General features: G+C 44.9%; 1 protein-coding gene across 1 annotated transcript in view; it reads left to right on the top strand.

Moving 5' to 3' along the window:
* The first annotated feature begins 7,836 nt into the window (after window positions 1-7,836).
* SLC41A3 (solute carrier family 41 member 3) overlaps window positions 7,837-9,237 on the top strand; it is a 40,995-nt gene continuing 39,594 nt past the window's right edge. The window contains exon 1 of the mRNA XM_044451226.1: window positions 7,837-8,041. The gene's annotated coding sequence lies outside the window, so the exon portion shown is untranslated. The remainder of the gene's footprint in view (window positions 8,042-9,237) is intronic.

Below are 9,237 nucleotides of genomic sequence, written 5' to 3'. Positions count from 1 at the left end.
AAAGATGGCAGCTGTGATCTCTGGGCTGGCATCTTCAGGAAGGGCTGGGAAAGGCTTCTGTCTGGAGCCCCGGAAGCTGCAGTCAGTTGTGTGTAGACCAGCTTTTCCCAATCTGGTACCCTTCAGATGAATTGGGCTACAGCTCCATTATCTCCAGTCAACATAGCTAGAAACGTTGGGGCTATAACCCAATATCTGGAGGGCACTGGCTTGGGAAAGGCTGGCCTAAATTCTTAAACCAGTTCTGGAATACTGGTTAAAAACACCCTTATGGAATGAAATTGTTGATCAGCACTCTGTTAGCTGGATGAGTTTCTCCATTCCTAACTCCCGGGTTGTCCATATTTCTTTAAAATAACCTTTTGCCATCTAAGTAAAGCTGCCAACAGTAAGTAGCATTGGACCTTTGGTTCTGAGGGTACAAGTACTGAGTAAACCCACTTAGGATTGCACTGTGAGCGTGCAATCCAATGGGACGACTGCAGCCCTCCTAACCCGGAGGATTGCAGGGTTAGGGTGGGCAGGAGCGCAGAGGTGAAGGGCACCTCCTGGCTGCTTTGCAAGGCACTTAGACTGCCACTTTGGGCAAAGAGGAGAGGGAAGGGGGCTCAAGAGCTGCCAGGATGCCTTACACTTTCTGAGTTTGCTGTTGTAGCCCCCAAGAAACACCTCACATGGTTCTTTCCCTTCCAGCTGCAAGGTGGGAGGCAGATCTGAGCACAGACCTCAGCTCCAATTACAGGGTCCGACCTTTTTTCCAATCTTGGCTCAGGAATCTGAAAAATCCTGTGGCTCTCCCAATGCATTCTAGGGGCCGCAGGATTGCTCTGTCCATCACTAATGCTGCATCAGCAGCTGATTAAGGACTCCCTGAGGCAAGAAGACCTGACCCGTAGTCATACCTTGCTAGCTATGGATCAGCAGTTGTGGACGCCTGCGCACTCACTTGCCTGCCTACATTTCTCTGGGTACGTCCCTCTCGGTTTCTTGAAGCTCACTTGAAAACTGATAGCATCTAAAAGTGTCTTGGTGAGGCTACTATTTTTAACAACTTTCCCCTCTAGTCCCTCCCCACCTAGACCAGTTTTCATAACAACCCATGTAAACAAGATGGAACTACAGGACATGTGGGGGGGGGCAGGGAGTCTTCCGGGGTGTGTTTGGAGCGGGGCGGGTGGCAGCTTCTCCTGCTACAGACCACAGAATGCAAAGCAACTCCTGTGAAGGCGCAAAGACATGCGATTCTGCAAGTGAGCTGAAATTTAAAACTAGCAGGCTTAAAAAAATGACGCCCTGAAATAATGCACAGTTCCATAGCAGCTGCAGGGTTTTGTTACTGACGCTTGCAAGATTTTGCAACTGTTTTGGGGCTGTGCTGACGAAGATTTGATCCCTTACAGGACCTTGCACAGGACCATTTAAGAAACATTTCGCCTACCAGCCTCACCTTCTGAACCGGGCTCCTTTCTGGCTGCAATCTTGAGGTAATGGCTTGAAATCTTTGAAGAACACAATACATTTTGCATGAGTATGGTTGAAATTATCTTTCAGTTATGTTTTTTGTGCTTATGTGTTGTGATTAGTGTGTGAGTGGGTTGGTGGGTGCACACATAGACACAAACTCTCACAAAATTAGTAATAATGGAACAATTATTACTAATTGTATGTGCCCCTTTTAACCAAAGGAAATGTAAATGAGCAAGCATTATTATTTTTATTATTACATTGAATTTATACCCCCTTCTTTTTTCCTCTTGCAAGGAATCCAAGGTGGTTTAGATCATTCCACTTTATCTGCACGACACCGGTGCTTTGAGGTAGGTAAGACTGAGCATGAATGACTGGCCCAGAGGCACCCAGTGAGCTTCATGGCCGAGCGGGGACTAGAACCCAGATCCTCCAGATCCCAGTTCAGCACTCGAACCGCTACACAGCCCTGGCTCTCAGGAACTACTTGATCAAGGAAGTTATCTTGTGGAAATGATACATATTTTTCCTGGTTCTAAATATAACAGACCACTCAGAGTACAACTCAAGTGTTTCCTTGCATGCAGAAATAGAGCAGATTCTAGAATTTGGTGTCTTTAGGAAGGTCCTTTTTGTGAAATCCTGCTATTCTTTGAACACACAAGGTGCCTAATAGGACTACAAGAAGAACTAGAATCAGCACAGCTATTACATATTACCATCCATGGCCTCTCTGTACACTAACATGTGTTCCATGGAGGGTGGATAAACATCAAATTTTTAAAAATAAATTTTAAAATTAGATTTTGTTATTTAAATAGATTTTTTAAATAAAAGGTTTTTGAGAACATAGTGTTCTATTTTGATATATTATCATCCAAAGTTATTCATCATGAAATAAGGATTCATTTTTAATTATGTAGCATGAGGCTGTATATTCATGCAATTTTTAAATTTTTTGGAAAATTTTTTTGGTAAATGAATTCCATTAATCCATTCACACTGTCGTGCTCTTCTAGTAGTTTTTGTAAGATTATTGGGTAGTTTTCTACCTAGAAGATATTGTCCCAGATACTTGGTTTTACAGTGAATGTGTGTCTACAGAGATCACATACGTCATCTTCACAGCAAAAATATAAAATAAACATAAAGAGTTCAGAAAAAGACACTCTCATTGTTCCAGAAGATTTAAGTTGACAGAATCAACCCCTTACCTCTTTTTCGTTAACCGTCGCTTCTTTGTTTTTTGTTTTTTTATATATAATTTTATGGATTTTTGTTATTTTTTTATTGTTTTTAATTGTACATTGTGAGTCGTCCTGAGAAGCCAAGGCGTGTGGTGACGGCACATAAAAGTTTTAAATAAATAAAATAAATAAACGCTAAGTTTCAAAAAATTCGATGAATAGAAGAAGATTGTTGGGAGTGGAATAGATCTGCACAAGAAGCTAAGTGTAAGGAGGGAGGGACAAGCAGTAAAAATGAAAGTGAAACCTTATGAGCCAAATACTGCACAAGTCTTTGGCTGGGCTTGTTTATAGCCTGACATTTCTATTATTCTTTCCTGAAGGAGAAAACCTATAATGGCAGGAGGCTATAAAAGATCTCCAGTTTGGGAATATTTTAAGGAAGTTCTTCTACCATCAAGTAAAGCAGGCATGCAAGCAGAAACCCATGATTTAAATCTAGTCTTACTGAAGGTGATTTAAATAAAATCTACCCTGGTTCCATGACAGAAAAAGGGTTAGAGATCAATGAACTTGTAAAAATCTAGTGTAACACTAACATATGCATTCAACAAATGTATTTATATTGTTTGTATAAGTTTGGTCAGTTCAGCATGGGCTATTTTGTTTTCCTGATTTTCTAACACACATAATTGTGGGACCCAGAGCTGTGTTTCTGTGATGGCGGGGGGAATAATTGTGGGTTCGTATCCCTAACCCCAGTTTTTACCAAATAATGCCCTGCTCCATTCTGAAAAAAAATAGTTCACAAAAATTAAAGGGCAGCATCAACTTCTGGTTCCCCTGTAATTTAGGCACTGACTCAGAGTACTCTGCTGGATAAGTAAGCAAGAATTGGGAGCATATATAAGGAACAGGGAGACGTAACTGGCGGATGTGAAACATAGAAACAGAGTGAGTCAGAAGGGGCCTCCCGGGCCATCTAGTCTGACCTCCGGCACCAGCCGGCTCCGCTCATGACATGCCCACCATGTGCACGTCCAGTCTATCCCTGGACACCCGCACCGATGTGAGTAACCAGTAAGGCTATAGATGCAATTTCCACAGAATAAAATATATTCTGCAGAGACACTGACTCAAGCTGCACCCACAAGGCCATTCAATGTAAAACATCTGAGCAATCCCTACTTATGCGAGAAAGCATGCCTTGAAGCTGCTGGATCTAGGCAAAAGCCTCAATTTCCCCTATTCTTCTTATGTCAGTTGTATCTTATGCTGTACCAACCACAGCAAACACCCTGGGGAAATACAGAATAGTAACACACTATGTGTGTGTGCAGGAGTGTGACATTTCCCTTTCAGGTTGGAGACGTCTGATTTTCAATTTTCCCTTGTTTTCTTGCAAATGGGTGCAATCCTGCAACATCCTTTCTTTTTAATGTTGCACATTTCAGCAGTGCAAACGGTGCATTACTCTGCTGGCAGCTTTCCTCATCCCTAGCACTATTGCACAGGTATCATGCAAACCTCCTTTGATCCAGATTGTAGCAGACTGGGAGTGACTGGGCTACTTATAGGCCATCGCAGTTATAGTTATACACACAGTCAGGGCCAGCCCAAGACATCTTGCTGCCGGAGAGGAAGGACCACCTGACTCACCTGTTGTGTGAGGGGAGATCCAGAACTCTTAGAAACAAGAATCCAGATGCAGGCTACACTTAAGAGATGTGGAATTCTATTCAGTTGTCCTTCCTTGCATACAGATACAAGCAGGCTTCTGTTTGTCCTCCCAGCCCTGACAGTTTAGCAAAAGTCCTCTGGGATTAACCTGGGGCATTCTGGAATCCTGGCATGGATCAAGGAATGGATTTGCCACAAACATCAAGGCCTGGATGCCACAGATACTCTCATCCAGTCTACAGAAGCCAGCCAGACTGGTGGTTAAATTTTGCTGCAAGGCCTGACATGAGACATTATCTTACCAGCATCTGAGGGTGGCAGGACAGCCAAGGGGCACACCCATGTCTGTCATCCAAGTCTTCACCATCATTCACCCGTCACGCTGCCTGCGCGTTGCCGATGCAGATATGCTATTATTACAGTCATTCTCTCTTTCCACTTCTTGCAAGGAGCTCAAAGTGGCTTACAAGGTTTTCTTTGTCTCTGTTTTATCCTCACAACAACCCTGTGAGGTAGGTTTGGCTGAGAGTCTCCTGACTGGTCTGAAGTCACAGCAGAGCAGTGAATGAGCACATGCTGTGTCCACTCAAGTGCATGTTCTGAGCCATCCTTCCCCAACCCGATGTCCTCCCGATGCATTTTCCCGCAACATTCAGCATGCTGGAAGTCGTAACGCAACACATCTGGAGGGGATCAGGGTGGGCTGGGCTGGGTGCCCTTCTGCCTGCTTGCTCATGAGGCCTCTCCTAATGGCACTGCCCATGATGCACTGGGAGGAGTCTAGGCAAGCCAGCATGCCAGCCCAGGCCAGTAATCATGGCTACCAGCGGCTCAGAAAGAAAACATAGTCAGGTGTTCGGGGGAATTGGAAGGCTGCTGCCACCACCCCTCCGCATCCTCCGCCTAAAGCTGCTCTCTCACCCTGCCTCTTCCAATAGGGGTGTTGCAATGGAGAGAGGTGGTGGTCCAGGAGGCCCCAGCAGTGCTGCTGACAGGGTTTCCGTCTAATGCGCATACAGATGGCCAGCTTAGCAGTCAGCTGATGGCCACAGGCCACGGACCAGCAGGAAAAGGGAACAGTGTGCTCTCTGAAGAAGGGCAAGGTAAAACTGCAATTAATAAATAACAAGCTTGGATGCTTACCTATGTTTAGCAGAGATCTAGAGATAGGATGTGGCAGCTGTAAGAAAACACACGTAAGATAAGGAAGCAATATTCATAAAGTACGCTTCATATGGGACAATCATTTAGGAATCTTTATGCTTCTAGTACCCTCACGTCAGCACACGTTGCAGATGAGGAAGAATTGCCAGGTCAGCACCTGGCACACCAAGATGAATGTAGCACACCAGCCCATCTGCAGTGGCTTGCCAGGGGGCCACATGCTGCTGGAAGGCTTATTTATTTATTTTATTTATTAAAACATTTTTATGCCGCCCCATTCGCCGAAGCCTCGGGGCGGCTTACATGTTGGGACGGCCCAGTGAGCCCTCTCAAGCAGCTCCCAAGATGCCAGAATCCTAGGATGGGTCAGTGGTGCTGACACCTATCCTGGATCTCCAAGGGTTCGGCCACGGTGGTCGTTGCCGCTGCAGGGAAACTGCTATGAACTGCTATTTAAATTTCCTCCAGCGAGCTCCAGGGCACTGTAGAAAATTTAGAGTCTTGTTTGTAGCTGTCTACCCCTGCTGTCAGGCTGAGTGGCCTCCATTGGAGAAGGGGGGTCCCAGCTATGAGTTTGCTCAATTGCCCCTCTGAGCAAGAACCTGCCCTGTTTAAATGGCTGATTTGGTAAAGCATCTTGAATGGATAGCTGCCAGTGTTGTTTTTACAATTAAAATCCTTTTTACAAAAACAGCAGCAGAAGAGGGTGACTTAACATTTACATAAACTGTGCACAGGACTTTCTAACCACTGAATTTTGACTGATCCCCTGGCTTGAAGGCATGACTTACAGCCAGTTAAAGATTCATGGAGAAAACTAATGTAGAAAAGAAATGGACCATCAGGCATCCCCAGTATTTATAATGGCTTGTTAAGTAAGAGCTCAAGAACAGAAGTTATTAATGAAGTGGGAGTTAAGTCTGTAATCAAATCCTCTTTTTACAAAAATATAGGCATCCTTTTTGACTTTCCCTTCTGTGTTTTTTAAAAATTTGGCCTCTAAATTCTGGGCTAGCATGGATGGAACATAATGCTAATAATTCCGAAGAGATTATGTTTCAGTCTTTAAAATCTATTACTGTTCTGTTTATTAATCCCATACGGTTCACAATACAGGATTTATTTGGAAATTCCACTCCTCCCCAATCTTAAGCCAAAAGCATCGGGAAATAAATACGTAAAATAAAAAACAAAAGGTTATTATTTCAAGAAAGATAGACCACAAGTCAGGATTTCTTTTTGCAGGTCAATAAAGTCTGTATTTGGCAGATCCTTCAGAACTGGCCCTCAACCAATATTTCAAGCATTATAAATATAGCTCCCAAATATGTGCTGTGCAGCTGAGCAGAGACACCGAAATAAAGAATGTTTGCCCACAAGTGTCAGTAATGCTATTATCTCTGCCTTCCCAACCTGGTGCCCTCCATAGGTTCTCAGAACAAGTTCCAGCATTCCTAACCATAGAATGTGCTGGCTGGGGCTGATGGGAGTTAAAGTCTAAAACCTCTGGAGGCCAGCATGGTGGGAAAGACTTCTCTGTCTAAAGAAACAATGGAGGTTTTGAGCTATTCTGTGAACTGAGACAATGTGGCTTAGACCTATGGGAAGGAAGGACCTATGTGCAGAGCCCCACCTTTCTGAGCAACCAGTGCTCCTTACATTACCTCCTTACATTAATGTATATATTTCAGCTTACTTATATTAATGTGTATATTTGAAATGTACGTCTTAAATCCTCCCCCACCACCTGTCTTCATATACGTGTTATTTTCTTCAAAAATCAAGGCAGATGTTAAGAATAACTGTTTCCTGGTATGTTGTACGATATGATCTTCCTTTGCTTTTAGTTGCTGTTGTTATTGTTGTATTGCAGATAAAGTATTTAAAATATAAATTGGTGCTCTCCAGATGCGTTGAGACTACAACTCCCATAATTCCCAGGGACCTGCAGCCTTCCCCCGCCTGGTGCGTTGGCTATGCTGGTTTGGATTTTGGGAACTGAAGTCCAACACATCTGCAGAAAAGCTACCCCAAGACCTCCCCGGCTTAGGACTGAGGAAAAGCTCCCCGGAACGGATCGGAGCCTTTCTGGAAAGTTTTTTGTTTTCGTTTTAATCACCAAGCAGCGCCGCGTTAGCATCCGCTGTAGGAAGGCGGCCGCTCGCTCTTTGTGACACGCGCCACCCCGGCCGCGGGGTCAGCCCAGCCGGCGCCCGGGAGGCGGGGCCCTCCGTCCGCGCGTCTTCTCTGCGCGGGCTTCCCCGGCGCTGCGAGACGCCTCCTTTTCCGCTTGCGCGGGCCACGGAGGCCGCCGCGCAAACCGCGCTGAGTGGCTCCCCTCCCTCCACAACAGCCCACGGAAGCGGCACCCCGCGCCTCCCGCGCTCGGGAAAAAGCAGGCCGTTCCAGATGTGGACAAGACCGCGCCCCCTTCATTTGCATGCCGCTCGCCCTCATTTGCATGCGTCCCAGATGTGCACGGTGCCCCCGATGGGTCCCAGGGAACGATAAAGCCTGGCAAGGAAGGCGACTGTGGGCGCCGGGTAAGTGCAAGGGTGTGCCTCGACTTAAGCTCCCAGTTTTGGACGGGAGACGGAGGAGCCCTCTAAAATCGAAGCTTGAGTATCTATTGTTTCTAACCGAGCTTTTTCATGCCGTCGTGCGCGCTCTTTCTCCATTTTCCATGCTCTTCTCGTCACCTGGATGAATGCATTTATTATTTGGAGATACAAGCTTTTGCAAAATTACAGAGGAATTAGGATAGCTGTTGTTCTTTTCATTTTAATATTTATAAATAACTTTCCATTCTGGAAGCTTTTATTATCGGGAACTGAGGCTAAGAGATAATGCCTCAACATGATCTCCTCCAGACAACCATGGGGGATGCTGGGAGTTGTAGTCCCAACAGTTCTGGAAGAGCATCAGGTTGGGAAAGGCTGTGCTTTAATGATGGGAAATACTCATTCCCATGCAGTCTTCAGGCCACTGGTTCTCAGCCTTTCATATTTTGTATCCCACCGATAACTCTACCAAAGAACTTGGGTCCCAGTATGATAGAAAGAAAAGAAACCCTCTTTTTTCTCCAAGAAAGACATGTATAAGTTTGCAGGCATTCAGTTAGTTGTATTCTGTCATTACAATAAGCTTTAAGGGCATAACATTTACAGCAGTATTGCTAAGAATAAATATTATTGATATGCCTTTAAAAACAAAATTAGTAATTCCATTAGTAGTTAAAAAGGTTACTACTAAGATGTCCATAGGTCACAAACAGTTACTCTAAGGCAGCTGGGGTCATTAGGGGACAGTATGTCACACTTGCAGGTAGATATGGGAATTGGGGAAGAGTGAATTCTTAGTTACTGTTGTTAAGAAAATCCAGTGTCCAACCTGGATTTTGCTTCCACAGGAAGCAGTGGAAAAACACAGGATAGATAGTTACAAATGGAAGACATTGCTTGGACTGAACGCTTTGTAAATTTCAAAAGAGTGGTTGCACACTCTTTCAAGCCTTGTCTGAAAGAAGTGAACCCCACTCTTTACCATAGTAAGAAATGAATCAGCCCTGTGAATCTGCAGTGGTCTTGAACCCAGGTCAAAGTTCAGTCCTGCCCATGGTTCCCTCTTGTGCTCATGCACACAACCACTACTGGCACTGAGGGAATGACAGCAGCTGCTCTGCATATAGAAGGCCCCAAGTTCAGTGCCCAGCATCTCCAGAGGGGGCTGAAAAGACTCC

This window comes from Varanus komodoensis, unplaced genomic scaffold (genome assembly GCF_004798865.1).
Source record: "Varanus komodoensis strain SLA01 unplaced genomic scaffold, ASM479886v1 scaffold6_2, whole genome shotgun sequence".
In the NCBI taxonomy this organism is placed as follows: Eukaryota; Metazoa; Chordata; class Lepidosauria; order Squamata; family Varanidae; genus Varanus; species Varanus komodoensis.
Note: the sequence above shows the minus strand (reverse complement) of the source record. Positions and strands in the feature narration are given on the sequence as shown.